Genomic DNA, 21635 nt, shown 5'->3' with positions numbered 1-21635 from the left:
ATCTGGATTAAATAACAATTTTGGCAAAGTCTAGATTGGTTACATCTTTGGGGAACATTATACTTCTCACACAATATTCCTGTTTACTACTTAATTTGATTTTCACATACAGGTAGGTAAAAACAAGACAACTGATGTCAGAGAGACTTTTACTTCTAAGATTACACAGCTCTTTAGTAGCAAAGAAAGAATGGAAGCTTTTACTTTCTGTTGCCCAGTTCTGGGTTCTTTCCCATCCTATCCTTGAACCCAATCCTAGAGAAAACAGAAAATAATTATTCCTCTTTACCCAAAGCCATCTTGGTGTCAGCTTTTTATTTGCTCACCCTGACCACTCTTATCTGCTCACCACGACTACTCCCACTCTTAGATACACTGACACCCATCATCCTCTTTCTTTGGGATTAAGGGGGGCAGTTAGCCAAAATGTCTTCTCTGTTTTGAAAAGAGACCATTTAAAGAGCAGAAAGAGAGAAGCACCCAAATTTAGTTCCTGTCTGGTCTTTGTAGATTTCAGGTACAAATTCTGGGCTCCCACAGAGTGAATGAGGTTTTTTGTTCTACATAAAGGTTGTGTTCAAGAGAACAGGCTCCAGTCTGCCTCACCAACCCAAATTCTCTTAAAATTTCAGTAAAGGGTCTCTCTTATTTTGGGTGGTTTATTTAAGTCAAAGCTGATGCTTAAGTGTCATATCTTCCTACAGCAACAAATATTTATTGATCACCTCTATGCATAAGGCATTGTGCTAGAGGGAGTCAAGTTAATTTGAAGTGCTTCCTAATTGCCCTCTGGGTGGCTGAGGTTACGGTGATTCTTAATCAAAACCTTTGCATCTGTCTTTACTGAGAAAAATGTAAGGGCAGTTCTTCTCTACTTGGCTGCACATTAAAATCACCTGGCGAGCTTTTAAAACTAATAGTGCCTGAGTCCCACCTCCTGTGTTCTCATTTAATTGGCCTGGGATGTGGCCTGGACATTGGAATTTTTTTAAAGTTCAGCAAGTAGATCTTATAAACTGCCAAAGTTACAAACTGCTGCATTCAAGAGAGTCCCACTCCCACATTTCCTCTTATAGAGTAGTGATCAGAATCATCAGCTCAAACAATGTTAAATCCCAAGATCCTTCTGACCTAATTCACTAGTTGGATTTCAGACAGGGTAATGGGGTGGAAAGAGACCCCACAGAGGTGGCCAAGAGATCTGGGCTCCAGATAGGGCTCTCTTCTACTGCTCCCCAGAAATGTGACTTCTTTAGACTTAAATGTCCCGGATCTCAGCTTTCTGGCCTGAAAAATGAACGAATTAGACTAGATTGGTGTTTTCCAAACTTTTATTATCAATGACTACCTTTTAAGCCCCCTGGATATAGTTTGCATCTGTGTCCCCACTCAAACCTCATGTTGAATTGTAATCCCCATTGTTGGAGGTGGGACTTAGTGGAAGGTGATTGGATCATGGGGGTGGCTTTCATGAATGGTTTAGTACCATCCCCTTGGTGCTGTTTCTCATGATAGTGAGCAAGTTCTCACAAGACCTGGTTGTTTAAAAGTGTGGCAACTCCCCTCTCTCTCACTCTTGTTCTTGCTTTTACTATGTGATGTGCCTGCACCCACTTTGCCTTCTGGCATGATTGTAAGCTTCCTGAGGCCTCCCCAGAAGCAGATGCTGCTATGCTTTCTGTACAGCCTGCGGAACCATGAGGCAATTAAACCTCTTTTTTTATAACTTACCCAGTCTCTGGTACTTCTTTATTCTAATCCAATAACGTCCTAACACACCCTTCTTCCCAAATGGATATTTTTTTTAAAAAACTATATCAAATTTCATTTGTGTTAATAACATCCCCCCCAATTAAATAAATTGAAGATATTGTCAGAAGTTTAGAGAAGGGATCTGGTGCTTAAATCCTTCTACAGATTACTTTTCTTCTCCACACTTTGACTAATCCCGTGTAAATGCAAAGTACTAAGTTGAGTGGGCATCAAATGCTATCCTTTATCTATCTTAGAAAACAGCTGAGAGGCTCACTGGGGGCTGGGAATTGTGGGGCCATCCTCACTTGCCACCTCCACTGCCACTCCAGCCTTGGCCAGTGACCTTCAGGGAAGCCAGAGGACAATGAGACTGCTCAATGTACCTCTTGGAGTAAGCATAGGCAGCTCCAGAAGGAAGCTGTGACAAGAGATCCAGCCTTCAATGAGACAACATTTAATGCACTAACCCTGCTCGACAGAGAGATGAGGCCCGGGAACATCAGGCCACCCTCATCAAGCAGATTTCTCTCTCGTCTCTTTCTGTGAAGAGGGGTAAGTAAGGGAATGGAAGGAGGGGTGGAAGCTGCCTCCACAGCTTTCTGTAGGAGAGTTGAAGTTAGCAGAAGTTTTTTTCCTGAGGACTGATAGACGAATCCAGGAAGAAAAAAAGAATGGATTCCTCTGATAATCCCTGCCCATCAGATTCTCTGATTAATGTAAAACTGCCAGTGTTATCATTGAACAAACAAAGTTTAAGCCTAAAGCAAGGAAGACTGGTGTGTTAGCTCTTGTGTTTTATTAGGGATAAATGTTGATTGTTGTTAAGCTTGTTTAAAAACACTAAAAGTAGCTTATAGATCCCATGACTGGTTTTAAAATTAGGGGATGGAAACTGGTGGTTGTGACTCCTTAATTAGATGGTTCTAAGATTCTTTTAACACTAAAACCCAAAAATTCTGTCATTTAAAAACTTATATAGAACAAAGGGTTTAAAAAAATTTTGTTGGTGTCAAAAAGGAATCAATATTAAAGAAAAAATATAGAATTTTGTTTTAACCAATACATATACTTTGAAAGTGCTCAAAACGAATTTATGGGATAATGGGAGGTAACTTTTTAGGAACCTGAACCGCACTGTGTATTATTTTAGACAGACCACTCTGAGAATCCTAGGTATGTGGAAAAAGCCTTCTGTTTTAGCCAAAATTCTTTGGTCAACTCATCTTAAGCAACTGGAGTGGATGTTGAAAAAACAAAAATATGCATAAAATAATACTTTCTTATGCTATGTTAACTTTTGTTACTTAATGGCTAATTATTTCATTTGATGAATACCAGTGGTCCTGCTTACTTCAAACTTTATCTTGTCTGTTGCCTTTTAAGTACTATGAGACTTTGTTATTTCACTTCTTCCTGAGAAGTAAGGGTATAAATCTTAAAAGAGACTAAATTAATCCACATTGATATTCATGAGCATCTCTATAGTGACTGTGCCTGGCAGGTATAGCATGTGTGGTGGTGAAATGGGGCTGACATGTCAATTTTCCAGCAATGCTTGACCTCTCTTCTCACTCAAACTTCCCTGTTCACACATGTGGGGGATCACTCCTTCATACTACATGACCAAGCCACAGCTGATCAGACCAAGGGTAGGTGGCTAACTTAAGGGCAACCAAAACATTGGTTGGGTTCAGCCAGATTTTTCCTTACAGTTTGAATGAACAGATACAGATACAGTAATCAAAGAGTGATGTGCCTGAGATCTCAAAAGTCACAGACTCAGGGCCAAAGTTGACTCTGGCCTAAGTGTGAGCTGAAGTCGTGAGGAAGCAGAAACTATAAGCCCTGCAGACAAAGGCAGTCTGCAAGAGAATGGACCTTCTGCAGGGAAAAGTGAAAATGAGAGACTGTGTAGACCAAGAAAGAAGCAAGAGCTGTAACCTAAAGACTTAACAGTCCAGCTAAACTTAGTGTAACTTAGACTCTATGCGATTCCTCTTAATCTATATCATTTCCATAGCTCTTTTTTAAAAACTGAAGCTCACTTAAACCAGTTGCTGTCCCTTGTAACCAAAGTACCTTTGTTAAAATGTCTAGTGGGGAAGAGATTCTCTTACCTCTGTTGCAGTGAGAGAATTATCTGGGGTTTCAATGTATACATTTCTTACCCTTCCTTGTGCCTGCTGCCTGCATCCTCTGTTGTTTCAGACAAGTAAGGATGGGCTTAAGCAAAACATACCAACCTGTTTCTCTATAAAACTATTATAAAGAAATGAGGAAAATATTTTTATTTCCGTATTTGATGAGTTAATAGGGTTTCTCCAACAAATAGGTAGCTATGCCTGGCTCACCCACAGGCCACACGATTGAACAAATACTTAACAATCCACTATGTGCTCAGAATATAAAATAAATAAGAAAATATTTCATACCTAGAGGAGTGTGTAGTCTGAGAAGACACACATAGTCTATTAGCTATTATAGTCATCAAAGTCATTCCTCACACTTTCATTTAATCTCATTATGCATCCTATAAGTGATTTGTGGAAAGTCCTATTGGAATGCAGAGGACCGTATCGGTCATTCTGGTTGAGGAGTTGAGGAAAGCTTCACAGAAATGGGAAGAAGTGATTTAAAGTATGTCTAGTGTATCATGTTTTCCAAAGAGTGCTCTGTGGAACACTAGTTTCATGAAATATAATCATGTATAAATAGACAGATGGATGGATCGATGGATAAACGGGCAGACAAATAGATCTATGAACAAATAAGCTTCAAAAGTTCTAGGCTTCACAAAGTTTACAATTTCTTTACTGTAGGCCTTCTCAGGAAGGGTCCTTAATATTTGAATCAGAATTTTGAATTTCCAAGAAAGACATATAGCATTGACCAAATTATTGGTTTACAAGACCCTTTTTTCCTTTGAGCCTTTTACAAGAAGCAGTATTTTGCAAGCCAGATTTAAAAAATTGAATTTTGCCCATTTCTTCTTATTTCTTACTCCTGTTATTTAGAATAGTTAGAATGATGATCATTATGCAGCCACGATGACGTCTTTAATATCATCATTTAATAAGACTACATAGACAAAACTTGTTTACAGATTCCTAAAATGATCTATCAATAGTTCTTCAAAAAATTTGTTTTATTTTAATAAAAAATTTATTCAATCTGACTTAAATACAAAGAAAGCTTCCACAGGTTTTTGGATAATCCTTTATCAAGTTGCTGAAATTTTATCAAAATCCTTTCAAGAACAGCAGGCAAGAAGTGAGGTCCAATAAGCCTTGGAGATTCTGGGCCATGTCAGTGTACCGAAGTATTGTTGCCCGGATTACACATGCCTCATTGCCTACCCTTACAGTCAGGTTGCCATTGGCATTCTGGGGTTATTCCCATGATCACACAACCGGCTCCAGCTCCCCGCATCCTGGGTGATGTTTGTTCAGCACAGATGAGAGAAAGTCCTTGCTTCAGAGCCAATAGCAATTCAAAGCCCTGACTGTCTTGTGTCTCAGCATGTTTAAATCCAGCTGCTTAATCTGAATCTTTAGTGCTTTTCACCATTGTGTTTGTTTTTCTTCTTGCTAATTTGTGAGAGACGAAATGACCTCCTCAAAAGCCTTTATTTGAGGGCTCATTAAAATTCTAGGAAGTCTTTCATTTGCTTGTTCCTTCACAGGCATTAATTTGCATGGTCCATCATAACAAGAGGGTTAAGGACAACATGGAACTATTCAACACATCATTTCACTCCTAACCATTATTACTGCACAGACCAAATCAGCTATGTGGGCCCATGATGCCATGGGCCAACAGTCTGTGTGTCTCTCCTGCCATATTCTGTCAGTTATTAAAGAGAACACTACACTCTGGAAAAATCACTTACTATGACAGCCTTTTCCCCTTACACTAAATAAAAGTGGGGAGAAAAATGGTTAACAAGAAAATCTCTGTAGGACTCTCCTTAGTAATTTGATTCTGATGAAACTTGACTGTTTTTACTCTATAGTTTTCAGGTCTTTCATAAATTGGCCATAGCTACCACAGCAGTCAGTTTTTCCCGTTAGAAAATTGAAAAACATGACCCTTTGACACCTGAACAGTTTTGCCTCCCTGTAAATTAGGAGTTTTCTTTCCAAGACTGCTAATTCATTCTTCCTCATGACATCTTATTCTTGTTTTATAATCTCTTATTCTTGTTTCACAGATGCAATTCTTTTTCCTGTTTCACAGATGCAATACTTTTTTTTTTTTTTTGAGATGGAGTCTCGCTCTGTTGCCCAGGCTGGAGTGCAGTGGCGCTATCTTGGCTCACTGCGAGCTCTGCCTCCCAGGTTCACACCATTCTCCTGCCTCAGACTCCTGAGTAGCTGGGACTACAGGCGCCCGCCACCACGCCCAGCTAATTTTTTGTATTTTTAGTAGAGACGGGGTTTCACCATGTTAGCCAGGATGGTCTCAATCTCCTGACCTCGTGATCTGCCCACCTCGGCCTCCTGAAGTGCTGGGACTATAGGCATGAGCCACCGTGCCCGGCACACAGATGCAATTCTTTCTTTATCTCACTGGAGATTTTTAATCTAATTATTGTAAATTTCTCTTCTGACTGCTTTAATTGTGTTTCTTTCTATGTAGCTTTTTTAACTTAATTTTTTGGCATCTATTCCTGCTCTTTTCTTTCATGACACTGACTTTCCTCAAATGCTGATGCTTCTTGGTTGTGCACCCATTTTTTTTTTCTGCAATAGATTTCTTACCAAGATGGTAGCTTCTTGCATTGCTACCTAACCTTTATATTTTTTCATACAGATACTGTTAGTTTCTCTATGAGGGTCCACTGATACTCCTTAGTGTTTTTTGGCAGGGTATGTGGGAGGGGGAGGGCATGTGTTGCAGTGAGTGCTCAGTCCACCATCTTATACTATAAACTATAAACAAGTGTTAATTTTAGTTACTTTTATGCGTGCTCTTACTTCCCTGGGAAATTTTATTCAGAAACTTAAAAAAAATATTCAGGGCTTTTCTTGGAGGCTGTCAGATTCTATAGTCTTATGTTTGAAAGTCAAATATTTCAGGCTTGATTTTTGCTAAGGCATTTATTCAAATTCTCAAACATCTGCTTATTGAATCTGCTATGTGTTTTGGAATAATTCTTGGCTACCAATCCTGACCTTAACACTAATTAGGATGTGTAACCTTCAGCTCATTTAGTCTCACTTTCCAGGGTTAACTTAAAGATGAGTTTTGTATGCAAAACAACTACCAGAGTGTCTGGTACACAGTAAATGCTCAGGAAAAAAGAAGAAAAAAACACCCTATGCTTTTCTGCCCACATACTAATGAATTTCTGTGTTCTTTATTTGTTTTTGTACATGTAAATTTTCATCTGGTATGATTTTCCTTCTGCCTGAAAGATTACCTTTGATATTTTAATAGAGCAGATCTCCTTGTAATGAACTCCATCAGCTTTTGTATGTCTGAAAAAGTCTTTATTTCATCTTCATTTATAAAAGATACTATTTCTGGGCATAGGATTTTAGATTGACTTTTATCTCTTGGTATGGATTGCTGTGATCCACTGTCTTCTGGCCTGCACTATTTCTGATGGGAAGTTTGCTGTCATTCTTATCTCATTCCTTTGTATACAGTAGGTCTTTTTTCCTCTGGCTGCTTTGAAGACTCTCTCTTTATCATTATTTTAAAGCAATTCGATTATTAGGTGATTTGGTGTACAGTTCTACAGAGGCAATGAGTTTGCACAAATGCCCAGCATTGTTTTTCTGCTCCATTTTCAGTGACACACTGAAGTTTTTTCAGAATGTCTTCTGAGCCAAGTAGTTCTCCTTCCTTATCCCGCCTTCAAACCCAAATATCTTGGGTTTGAAAGTCAACTGAGCTCCTTGGATCTGCCAGTTTATAGTTTATAATTTAGAAGCATTCATTATTTCATCAATTTTTTTATCTCTACCTCTCCTTCCGAAACTCCAATTACATGTTTTTCAGTTTCCTTGAAGTTGTCTCACTGTTTGCTAATGCTATATTACTTTTAGTTTAGTCTTTTGTCTCCCTGTGTTTTATTTTGGAGAGTTCCTATTTCTGTGTCCTCAAGTTCTCTAATCTTTACCTTAGCAGTGTCTAGTCTGCTGTTGATTCTGTTCAGTGTATTTGCCCTACAAGACATTTTAGTTTTCATCTCTAGTAGTTCAAATTACATATTTTTCTATCTTTGTCTACTTAACTTGCTTATGCTTTTCTCTAACTCTTTGAACTTATGGGCTGTAGTTATAATTGTTTAAAAATCTTTGTCTAAGGTCTCTCTGACCTTCTCTGGCCCTCCTGTCTCCCACTCCCTTTCTCCCCCAAGGCGTGTCATAGAAACCTGAATTCTTCTCTCCTAAGGTAGGTCATAGAAACTAGAACTCCTCTCCTCCAGAGCAAGCTATAAAACTTAGAAAGGTCATACTCTGACCTACTTCTCCCAAAAGTACATCACAAGACCTTCATTCCAGAGAGTTCTTCCCCATACCCAGGGGAAGGAATGTTACACAGAGAGGCCAAGTAAAATCTGAACAGACAGGCCTTGCTGAGTTCCCTTCAATTGATTACCATTAGCTCATACTCCTTTTGTCCAATCACGTTTCCCCACAACTATCCACTTCTTTTGTCAAACTTAGCATAAAAGTAGACTTTTTCCTGGGTGTCTTTGGGTCTTCATTTCTGAAGGCTCCCATGTCACATAAAACTTTGTTAAATAGGCCAGGCATGGTGGCTCACACCTGTAATCCCAGTACTTTGGGAGGCCAAGGCAGGCGGATCAGATCGCTTGAGGCTAGAGTTCACAACCAGCCTGGCCAACATGGTGAAAATCTGTCTCTACTAAAAACAAACAAACAAAATCTTCCCAAATTTGTTAAATAAATTTGTTATGCTTTTCAAAAAATAAAAATAGAATCCTTGCAAGGTCTTTCCACTGTGGCTTTCCATGAGAGCATGAATTAATAATCCTGGTCTGTTCGTTTCCAGTAGTTCTTTCCTTGCCCGCGATAGTTTCTTCACTTGCATACACTGATCAGCCCTCACTGGAAGACTCAAAGGGGACTACCTGCAGACCTCTAGGTGTCCTTTCTCTGTGCAGCTGTCTCCTCTTAGTAACTCAGTCCAGTTAGAGTTGCTTTGGCCGTCCTTAATTCTCAGCTCATCTCCTCAACTCAGAGAGACCTCGAGGTTCTGTCTGGATTCCCTCTCCCTGCAGAGTAGCCTGAAAACTCTCTCCAGGCAATAAGCTGGGGCAGTCATAGGGTTCACCTTGTTCGTTTCCCTGTTCTCAGGGATTGTTATACTATGCAGCCTGTTTCCTGATCTCTGAAAATCATTTTTCCATATATTTTGTTTGTTTCATTAGTGGTATAAAGCAGTAGGGTAAATCCAGTTCCTGTCACTCCATATTGGAAATCAGCATAAAATGCTCAATAAATCATGATTATTTTTATTTTTTACCTTAATGGTGTGCCCGACATTATATTTGGCCCTATGGATTTAAAGAAGCATAAGATAAAACTCTTATCTATGTATGCACTCTTTGTCTTTATTCATCTGCGTATCTCTACATTTTAGTATTCTGTTTCCTTTTAAACCACTAAACCTATCCTAACCAATACATTTTCCTGTGTTTCCGTCTAGTCTTTCTAACAATTATTTTTTAATATTTGCATATTCTTTCATTGAGTAGATGCACCTAATTTACTTATTCATCCACCAATTTTTGAGTAATTAGGTTGTTTGCAATTTTCTTGGTCATAGATAAAACCAAAATGTAATCGTGTGTGTGTGTGTGTGTGTGTGTGTGTGTGTGTGTTGAGAAATCACTAAATTACGTTCCTCTGTGATTTGCAACAAGCAGGTAAGCCTTAATAATCTTACCAAGTGAGAGCTCTGCTTGTTTTGTCTACAGTTTTCTTCCTTTATTTCCTCCTTCCATTCTCTCTCTTTCTCTCTTATTCTCCTTCTTTCTTCCTCTCCCTCTTTCCCTTCTTTCTTTCTTCCCAATGAGCATTTATTGAACACCTTCTATGTTCTAGGCACTGTGCTGGTGCACGAAGTTTAACTGTGGACAAAAGCCACGATTCTTGCCTTAGAGGACTTATGGTCAGGATGAGGGCAGACAGGAAATTAAATAAATAAAAACAATACATAATAAGTGCTCTTACAGGGTAAATCCATTTAAAGAATTCAAATAGCATCCATTCACACAAGTTCCACATATCTCTCACAGGACAGTAAGAGATAGGAAGAAAGAATACATAGGCATTCTGGCTAGCCTCTCCTTGTCAATGATGTAGTGCAAGAACATGCAGGGAGTTGAATATCTGACAGGCCTGGATTTGAGACCAGGCTCTGCTACGTACTAGCTGGATAAGCAGGGACAAGTTATTTAACTTTGCTCATTCTGATTTTTAATGTCTAAATAAGAGTCATAATTTATCATGGGGTGCTGTGAGAATTAAAGACAATATATGTAAAGTGCAAGGCACATAGTAGGTCCTTAGAAAATGGTAGCTAATATTATTACTAGCTGTTTGATACTGAACAAGACAACTCCTTGGACTTCAGTTTACTTATCTGCAATGAGATTATGTGGAAGGTCTGTTTTTAAAGTTCTACAGAGGCAATGAGTTTGCACAAATGCCCAGCATTGTCTCTCTGCTCCATTTTCAGTGACACACTGAAGTTTTTTCAGAATGTCTTCTGAGCCAAGTAGTTCTCCTTCCTTATCCCTCCTCTTGGCTCTGAGCTGAGGATATTCTAAAATTTAGTAGAATTCTTCTTTATCTGGAAACCAGGCAGTCATTTGGAAACAGCCCATTTGCCAGCTGTCTCCCAACAAACACCTAGAAAGTCTGGCATGAACCTTGGATAGCAGTTCAGGTTCAATTTAAAATTAATAAACCAATGTTTTTATATCAAGGAGAAACATTAGCACACCAAATGAACAAGCAAAAATTAAACATCAAATATTTCTCCAAGTAGAAGACATAGAGGGCATTTCAGGTCAGCTCCAATAAGAATGTAGAAAATAACTTGGATTTTTAAAAATTGTCTATGTTCCAGAAGTAGCAACTTAAAAAATTTCATAAAGTGAGAACTTCTATGCCCTCCCAAGCATAAGAGCCATCTCTCATGAAATAGTCCAGTGGCCAAAAAAGCAGAGAAACATGTAAGAATGGTTCTAAATTGTGTTGAGGCAATCTTTTATTCAAAACCTTCCCTTTCTGGATGCTGAACATTGAGGCAAAGCTCTTCCCCATCATTTCTTTCTTGCAAGGGTATTTTTCTATTTCCTAAATTCCAGGCTATATATTTCACAAATTCCAGGTGCTCTGCCTGTGTTATTAAGAATGGTAGATACTGGGGAGAACTTTATCAATCATCAACACCAACCTCTTTGTTTTATAGATAAGGAAGATAAAGCCCAGGTTTAATAATAATAATAATAATTCTCAGTACATGTGAATGGAGAGAAAGATGAAAGAGAAAGTGAAAAGTGAAATGTTCCTAAACCATTAGTCACACTCAAAATGTTCTAATTTGTGAACTATTGGATTTGTGCTGCTGTTAGGAGCAAAGGAGATCACTTTTAGGCATATTTGGTCAATATCAAGTGTCAGATACAAAATCACATGTTGCTAATTGTTCTTTAATCCTCAGAGCTGGGTTTCAAGGTCTTCAACACTGCATACTAGCCACCTATTCTGACAGCTTTTTCAACAGTGAGTTTACAAACTTTTAACAAAAGCTTAGCTTAGGTAACAGCTGAAAATGAGACAAACTGATATCATGCGTCTCGATATGACGCATTAAGATGGACATAATTCTACTTATGTAGTATTCCTGCTCAAAATGTACAACCCAAATCTAATCATGAGAAACATCAGACAAACCCAAACTGAGGGATAATATACAAAATAACTGACCTGTGGTCTTCAAAGATGCCAGTGTCATAAACAACAAAATAGTAAAAGGCTGAGGAACTGTTCCAGATTAAAGGAGACTAAAGGCACATGATAAGTAAATGTAATGCATGATTCATGATTAGATCTTGATAGGGCTGGAGAAAATATTATAAAGGACATTATTGGAACATGTATTAGTCAGCTCTGGCTGCCAGAACAAAATACCACAGTCTGGGTTGCTTAAACAACAGAAATTTTATTTTCTCACAGTTCTGGAGTCTAGAAATCCAAGATCAGGGTACCAGCAGGTCTTGTCTGGTGAACGATCTCTTCCTGACTTGCAGACAGCCACCTTTTAGCTGTGTCTCTGCATGGCAGGAAGAGACAGAGAAAGCACTCTTGTGTCTCCTCTTACAAGGGCACTAAGCCCATCAGACCCGGACCCTACACTCATGACCTCCCAAAGGCCCCCCTCCCCAAGTACCCTTACACTGGGGGATAGGGCTTCAATTTATGAATTTAAGCAGACACAATTCAGTCCATAACAGTAGGGTTGATAAAATTTGAATATGGGCTAAATTTACATAATAGCATTTTGTCAATGTTAAATGGAATTTATAATACTGTGGTCATGTAAAAGAACATTCTTCCCCTTAGGTCATATACATTAAAGTATTTAGGGACAAGGAGAATCGTTGTACACAACTTACTTTCACATGGTTAAGAAAAGCAATTATAGAAGAGTGTGTGTATGTGTGTGGTGGGGGCAGATAAAGAAAGAGGGAGGGAGATAATGAAATGGAGCAAAATGATAACAGTTGGTGAAGATATATAAAAGGTATATAGGAGTTCTTTTTATTAGTCTTGTAATTTTCTTTAAATTTGGAATTATCTAAAAATAAAAGTTGGGGTTTTTTTTGTTTTATTTTTGTTTTTGTTTTTTTGAGACGGAGTTTCACTCTTGACACCCAGGCTGGAGTGCAATGGTGTGATCTCAGCTCTCTATAACCTCTGCCTCCTAGGTTTAAGCGATTCTCCTGCCTCAGCCTCCCCAGTAGCTGGGATTACAGGCACCCGCCACCACGCCCAGCTGTTTGTTCAAAATAAAAGTTTTTAAAAGTTTACCAGTATCTTTCCAGGGTAGGCTGGGGGACAGGGTGCAGGGATGAAAAGAAACACATATATATTCATGGAGATCGCCAACTTGTGTCCTGATACGTCGCCAAGAGCAGATATTGGGACAGGGTGATGTAAGAGTGAGGTTGGTCCTCATACGCTTAGACAGATGACTGGGTAGTGGCTGATTTGCAAACAGAACCTCTTTAATTTTATTTCACTAACATTTCAAATTGCCTGCTAATGTATCTACAAATCAAATGGACAAAATGACCTCTGTTAAATTCTCCATCCTTTTAAGAGAGTCATATGTAACTGACACTCTCAGTACTATGTGTCATGTGCCAGGCACATACCAAATCATAAAAATGTCCTAAGGCATTAATTATCGCAGCTAAGGAGAGTAAAGACAGTGGCTCCTGCTAATTTTCAAAGTCCCCTGTGTGACTGCACACTGCCACACACACAGTCGGAGCTTAAGAAACACGAATTGGTGATGAAAGTTGCCATTCTTCTTCCTTTGCAGGAAACAGCAGTGATTAAGTTGGGGGAACACATCAAAACCCCCCATGCCTGCTCAGGCACAAACACTGCAACAGAACTTGGATCCCAAGCAAGTGGTGGATGCCCTGCAATAGTGATCAGCAATTCTGTTTGATTTAGGAAGTGCTCATCAATAACGAGTCCAACTTGGAAAACTGCACTGGCTTAATCATTTTGCATCTGGTATCCAGGACTGACACACCCCAGCTGGAAGGGAGGAAAAGAGGCATAGGGAGAGAGAGGGAAGCAGAAGAGGGATGTGTGGTGGGGGGACACAAAAAAACAAGTTCATGAAAACCGAGTAAACCTTTCTGGAGTTAAAAATCGTTTCAACTTTCAAAGACGAAATCTCACCCCCAAGTGAAAGACATGACATAAATGCAAAGGCAAGTGAAGATAAACAAAAGGCCCCACTCAGATGTTCCCGAGGTGATCTGTCATTGTCAAGGAATTCTTTACACATCATAATGATTCCAAGCACCCTGCCAGCTTGTCTCACGTACTATTTCTATATCTTACAGGATTTTTTTTCTTTCCTCCAGTAAACAGCACTTTACAACACAAGGTTTGACTGTAATTTTCATCAAACTGCAACTTGTGCAGGTTTGTGAGAGACGCATTATTACTTAAATCCAGCTGTACGGCTCTTTTACCTTCAAGGACTGTTCCCTTGATACACCCTGTCAGCTGAGGGTGGCAGGATAACAATTAGCCTGCAAATCCATCCATTTAAATTAAAAACAAAATGCAACGGGATTGCAGGCAGAATGTGTTCAAACTCCCTTCCTATGGATTCAAGGTGGGCCCAGCCCTCCTCCTGGACCAAGGATACCTGGAGACTGGACTCTGGGGGTTGGTGACAGAGGGGAGAAGGCAAGACGCAGTCCCGGCCCATTGGCTTCAGCTGTGAACCATCGTTGTGGAGGCAAATCTGCAGCTGAAAACTAGGCTGGCAGGCCAGCTGGTTGTCCATCTGAAGAAGCTAAGCACTAGCAGAGATGCAGGTCCAGGGTAAGGCAAATGGGTGGAAAATTGAGAGCAGGACACCCAGCAAGACGTTCTGAACAAAAGGCCAGAGGTAGAGCCTCCCAGGACTGCAGGCTCATATCTTCAGATGCCTCTGACATCACTGAGAGGAGAGGAGTAGAAGCGGGGAAGGAAGAGGTTTTAGGGGTCCTCAGGAAGCCAGGATTCTGATGAAGGAAAAATATTGAACTGGGTAAGTTTTCTTGGCTACTTCAACACCAATATTTCGGGGCAAGCTAATTTCTCTTTGTGAAAATAAAAATGGACCCAATATAATGATGACTCTTTTGGCAATTTTCTGGGGTTTTAGTCAGATTGTTTTCTTGATGTTTTTGCCCTAAATCAATGCTTTTCATGAATAACAAGAAGATCTACACAAGTAGAAATGACACTAAAGATATCACTGTACACCCATCAGATTGTCAATGAAACTCTCATTCCCTGAGGAGGGGAATATAAATTAGCTCCCACTGGAGAGCTCCTGGGCAGTTACTGGTTGATAGAGGTTCCCTCATTTATTGAGCAGTCTAGTCTCATTGGATAATAAACATGATGAGATTTTATTCCCTCTGACGAATGCCCAAACTGCACTACGTTGAGTCTCCCTGCCAGCTGAGGACAAGCTCTCTTAATAACCTTTGGCCAAATTCTCTAGCTTTTATCCCTTTTGCTTATTGGTGTGTTTAAAACTCAGTCCTGCTTGTTTCCAAGCTTTGATCTCTTATCTGATGCGAAGCTCTTTTCCTCCTTCTCTTGGCTACAGCTACTGCTAGGGCTCTCTTAGCCGGTGGAGGTGGAGTCCCAGCTGGCAGACTCTCAGATACCAACTTTCTATGTCTCCAGAGAAAAGGGAAAACAGCAAAGTTATTTCCTGTGTGATTAGGTGAGGGTGCAATCTTCTTCCTGTAGTGCTAGCTACATCTCTGGCCCATGCCAATGAGCTCTTGATGTCCTCCTCCACATGGCAACATCCAATTGCTGGGCTCTCATGGGGCGCAGGTATGGATTCTTTGAAGGGCTCCGTGGGAACTTATCCCCTGAGTAATTGTCTGACATGGGATCTAACCTGCCTTCACTTCCTCCACCCTGCCTCAGTGTCTTGCAGAGCATGATGTTCCCCTAGAGAATGGCACTCTGGTGGAGTACTACAAAGATGGCTGAAGTCCAGGCATGCTCCTTGATGTTCTCTCAATTCATGTAAACTAGCAGTGGTATATTTGCCATGCTAAATGGTGGGAGGGCAGGTGTCCCTCTCTCAGTCCTATCTTCTCTCCTGCCTCCTCCTCCACACCCTGGCAGCATCAGGCACTCTGAAGGTCCAGGCTCTCACCCAATTTCCCGTGAAAGAGGACCAGACTCTGACTGAGTTATATGTGGAAGGGAAGGAGAATGATTCTGACAGATGCACAGAAAACCTTTATCAGTGATTATCTTTGGTCTTCCTTCCTTGGCTTTTATAGTGAATATTGTGGTTATGTGAAGAGAGGGAATATCCTCTCTTCATGAACTTAGTACTACCTCCAAAGGCCCCCTCCTTTCTCCTGTTCTCTCCTTAAGTTGACTTGGGTGGAAGTGATTAGAATAACCTATTCTTAGCATTGGTGCTTCTCAGTATGCCCTCCTGGAAAGTAGCTGATCACAACTGCTATGACATGACTTCATAGTGGTTATATGGAATGTTGGGAACATAACATTTTTTGTCCTAATCTTTAGGCCTTAGACACAATTCTGATACAACAGGGAAAATAAAATAGAACATGTGGGTAGCAGACCACCCATCAATTCTAACCTAAGTATGTATCCTAGAGAAATTCTCACACATATGCATGAAGAGAAGTCTACAAGAATATTTCTAGCAGTATTATTTATAATCATGAAAAATTGAGAAAAATCTAAATTTCCACAATAATGGAATGAGTAAATAAAGTGTGGAAGCTGGGCTGGTATTCAGCCAGGTGTGTGCAGGTACACATAGATACAGAGTTACTGCTGTTTATGTGTGTTGGTTGGTTCCAGAGCCATGCCAGTTGCTAAATATTTTGAATATGACTTCCTAATCATCTGATTGACTACATTATAAACACAAAAATGAATAAACTAAGTCAATATTGATCAACATGAATAGGTCTCAAATGTTGGCTCAAAAAAGAGCAGAAAGAAAAATGATAAAGTGTATGTATAATTTTAAAAGTATACAAAAGAATGTTGTTTGTGATTTATGTATATGTAAGTATTGATTATATAAAAACATGGGTAGGAAATGTTGCATCAAATTTGTGATAATGGTAGCCTCTAGGGTGGAAGGGGAGCTGAATTGGGGAAGAATACAGAGGAAACATCATCTTTACCAGCTGTGTTTTATTTCTCATCTTAAAAAAAGTTCTGGATACCAAAAGCAAGAACAACAAAAGGAAAAATAGATAAAGTGGACTTCATTAAAATTTAAAACTCTTAAGCATCAAATAACATTATCAAGACAGTGAAAAGATAACCAAGAGAATGGGATAAAATATTTGGAAACTATGATCTGATAAGCGTTTAGCATTCAGAACATGCAAAGAACTCCTATAATGCAACAACAAAAGGACAACCCAAATTTTTTAAAAAGGGAAAAGAATTTGAATAAACATTTCATCATAGAAGATAAACAACCAATAAACACATAAAAAGATGCTCAATATCATTAGTCATTAGGAAATGCAAATCAAGACCACAATGAGATACTTCACTCACACCAACTAAAATGGCTATTTAAAAAACAATAACAACAACAACAATAACAACCAAACTAAAATCAAAAAATGGAAAATAAGTGTTGGCAAAGATGTGAAGAAATTGGAATTCTCATACCTTGCTTGTGGGGAAATGGTACATCTGTTATGAAAGACAGTTCAGTAGTTCCTCAAAAAGCTAACCACAGAGTTATACATGACCCAGCCATTCCACATCTAATTATATACCCAAAGGAACTGAAAGCAGGGACTCGAACAGATAACTATATGCCAATGTTCATTATAAGATTATTCACAATAGCAAAAGATAGAAGCAACCCAAGTGTCCACCAGCTGATGAATGGATTTTTCAAATGTGATCTATACATACAATGGACTATTATTTAGTCATAAAAAGAAACGAAATTCTGATACATGTTACAATATGGATGAACCTTGGAAACATTTTGCTAAGTGAAATAAGCCAGATACAAAAGAACAAATATTGTATGATTCCACTTATGTGAAATGTCTAGAACAAGCAAATTCATAGAAACAGAAAGTATATTAGAGATTACCAAGGTCAAAAGAAAGGGAGAATGAGAACTTGTTCAATGGTTATGAAGTTTCTGTTTAGGGTGATGATCAAATTTTGGTGGTGAAAACCATAGTGGTGGTAGTTGCACAGTATTATGAATGTAATTAATGACACTAAATTGTACACCTAAAATGGTTAAATGCCAAATTTTGTCATATATATTTTACCATAATTTTAAAAAAGAATATATTATACCAAAAACCATTGAACTGTACACTTTAAATAGGTGAACTGTAGAGCATATAAATTCTGCCTCAACAAAAGCTTTTTAAAAGATCTGAAGGAAATATAACAAAATATAAATATTTATTAATTCTTGGAAATGGGTAAAGATGTTTAATTATTCTCTGTACTTGTCTAACAGTTCAAAAACAATTTTCTAAATCAAAGAAACAAGACAAGAATCAAGGGGGTGGGAGAATGATATAATAAAGAGAATATAAACACTTAAGAAGAGAGAAATAAAACAGACAACATTACCACTTCATCACACTTGGAAATACCTGTGCATCTGGAAGCAAACCATCTGTCTGCCCACTATTTACTGCAAAATGGTGAAAGAAGGAAATATTGACCAAAAAAAAATTTGTTGTTCTTCTATTTTTCATTTGCACTATACAGGTACTAAGAGGCTAGTGTTTGTTTACCTGGAGATGCTTATCTCTACTAGTGGGAGAGGGACAGTCAGAAGCACCTGGGGCATGTTGGAACATTCCCAAGTTCACTCATCCCATCCCAGGGTTCCACAGTGCTCTGAAATCACTCTTCCTGGGGACTCATATTGCCACTCCCACCTTTGCTCCACAGCGTATATCCCTGATCTAGAGCAATGGTTCAGTGACACTCTGCTCACAATGCCAACGACTAGTCCACAGCTGCTAAAGAAGAGGCCAGGATATGCCTTCCTGCCCTCTTGGCTAGAACTGTGGGGTGAGTAGGGGAAACATGATGCTCTAGGCCAAGCTGTCTGAAAGGAGACACTGTGTGGTCAAATGTGTGTTTGGTAGATATTCTACAGTGCACACAAGGATGAGTTGAGATTGGAAAATAAAAGATTCAAAATTCGATACTGCCATTGTTCTGGTAAGGTCCCCGTGAAGCCCTTTGTGTGGAGCATGAGATTCTTCAAGCAAGTGCCACTCTATTCCAAGACTTTCTTTTTCGGTAGCCTACCTGTCTCCTAAAGTGACTGATGCTTGTGACCTGAAAGATACAGCTTGTTGATACAACCTGACTATAATACACCAGTTTGAAGCTAGCAGCCAATGTCATATTTGAGAAGTTAACATATGAGTGGCTTTTTCTATAAGTTTTTAAATGATTGGGGATTTATTTGGATGGAGCATGCTGGTTCCTGCTGAGCCTCACTGTTGGGCAAGAAAGGACCTGGTTGTCTTGGAGTTCACAGAGCTTTCAGGAGGGCTCCATCCTTCTTGCCCTTCTACACCTTCAGCATGACTTGTCCCCTGCCCAGGTGGAGAGGAACCAGAGCCCTGAGAGCTCTTCTGGACCAGATCCTCCTCTTCCTTCTCCACCAGCACCGAAGTCTACTTGTGTTTTACTTACAACCTGGTCTGACTTCCCTGTACTATAGTCCACTCATTTGGAAGAAAAACAACTACCTCTAGCAATGATTCCTGGAACTAGAAAATTATTCCTTATTTGTCAAAATCAAATATTCTGAATTTATTCAAATGCAGAAAAGTTAATAACACCAAAAGATCCACATTCGATTTATTATTTCATGGATAGATGCTTCCAAATAAACTAATATTATGCATAGGTTACAGAAGCCTTAATTGAATTTTAATTTTTTATATGGGCTTTAGGAAACAAAAATTAAATCTTTTGGGGAAAGCAATATAAACTGAAAAGCAAAACAGCTGATGTCTAAAAGTAAGAGTAATTTTCCCTGGATCTACTATTTGTCCTAGGAACTCAGTAGGAATTAGGGTTAGTGACAGCAGCAAACATCTTTATAGGTCTCATCAAAGATGGAAAATTAATCTAGTTGGTATGTTTCAGATATTTGACCACTTCATGCATAATTTCACATCAGTTTGCTGTCATAAGGGACACTCTGTGATATGCCAGGAGCTAGCTTCAGTCCATAGGGTCTTCCTTACTAATAGTACTAAAAACAGGTCGGTGTGCTGCAGGGTGGTCTCTCCATCCTACAGACATGAGGCCATAATGTTTGTTTCCATAGAATTTAGACTAAAGAGAGAAGGGATCAAACTTGCAACATCATGTGCACAGTGATCTGGAAAGTGTTGGCAAAAGCATATAGACCCTGGCACCAGGCTGGAGTTTGAATCCAGGACCCATTGCCAACTAACTAGATTATGTTGGGCAAGTTTCTTGTATGTGAAATAGAGGTAATATCATAGCACCCTTGTGTGTTAGTTTGCTAGGGCTGATGTAACAATAAGTACCACAAACTGGGTGACTTAAACAACAGAAATTTATTTCTTTCACAGTTCAGGAGGCCAGAAGTCCAAAATCAAGATGTGGGCAGGGTTGGTTCCTTCTGAAGGCTCTGAGGGAGAATCTGTTCCATGCCGCTCTCCTAGCTCCTGATGGTTGCAGGCAATCTTTGGCATCCCTTGGCTTGTGTGTGTACTACTCCAATCACCTCTGTCATCACATGACCTTCTTCCCCGTGTATCTCTATGTCCAATCTCCTTTGCCTTTCTCTTATAAGGACACCAGTCATTGAATTCAGGGCTCATTCTGATTCACTATGGTGTCATCTTAACTCAATTAAATCTGCAAAAATCTTATTTCCAAATAAGGTCACATTTGGGTTAGGACTTAAACATATCTTTGGGGGCAGGGACACAATTTGACCCACTACACCATGCCATGGCCTTGTAAATAGTATTTTATTTGACAGTTTAGAGAAGCATTTAGCACAGTGCCTGGGCTCATCGTAGGTATTCACAAAATGCTACTTTCCTTCCTCTGAGAACATGATGCTTTTAAAAAGTGCTTCTTTGACCTGTTCGGTAGTCAGCATAACTATCAGATTGTGTTTCTCAATTATAGACAAAAAACTATTATTTCATTGAAATCTGTGGATTTCCTAAGTATTTTTTCATCTTATTTAGGAATGTAACAGAAAACTACAATAAAATTTAAAGAAATGTCTGAAACTCAGCTATTCCTTCTAGTGGAAGTGAAGCTGCCTTTAAAAACAAATGTGCTACATAGCCGGGCACGGTGGCTCACGCCTGTAACCCCAGCACTTTGGGAGGCTGAAGCAGGCAGATCACAAGGTCAGGAGATCGAGATCATCCCGGCTAACACGGTGAAATGCTGTCTGTACTAAAAATACAAAAAATTAGCCGGGTGTAGTGGTGCGCAACTGTAGTCCCAGCTACTTGGGAGGCTGAAGCAGGAGAATCTCTTGAACCCTGGAGGCAGAGGTTGCAGTGAGCCAAGATCATGGCACTGCACTCCAGCCTGGGCAACAGAGCAAGACTCTGTCTCAAAAAAAAAAAAAAATGTGCTACAAATGTTCTTCACAATCACTGTCATGTAAGCAAATCTGGCCTTTCATGCCTGTCTGCTTATTGGTAAATACTGAATGGCAGCTGGTCAATGAGACCAATGGTGCTTTAATAATAGCCACAAAAGCCTATTTAGGATAAACAATAGAAAAAGCATGTTTTAAAATGCTTATAACTGGTTAAGAAATACAGCAGAAGTATAAAAATTTAATAATTTCACTTGATATTGAGAAATATAAGCACTATTTCTTAAAATTTCAATTGCATTAATTCAAAACCTTATGCAGAATAAGAAAAGAGCAATATGCCAGATTCTTTGGCTAAATCCTTCATTGTCACAGTCTTAAATTATTGCAAAGACCTGAAGATTTCAGAATAATGATGATACAGAGCAGTAACTTTCTATCACTGCACAAAATGT

This window comes from Pan paniscus, chromosome 2 (assembly GCF_029289425.2).
Source record: "Pan paniscus chromosome 2, NHGRI_mPanPan1-v2.0_pri, whole genome shotgun sequence".
Lineage (NCBI taxonomy): Eukaryota > Metazoa > Chordata > Mammalia > Primates > Hominidae > Pan > Pan paniscus.
Note: the sequence above shows the minus strand (reverse complement) of the source record.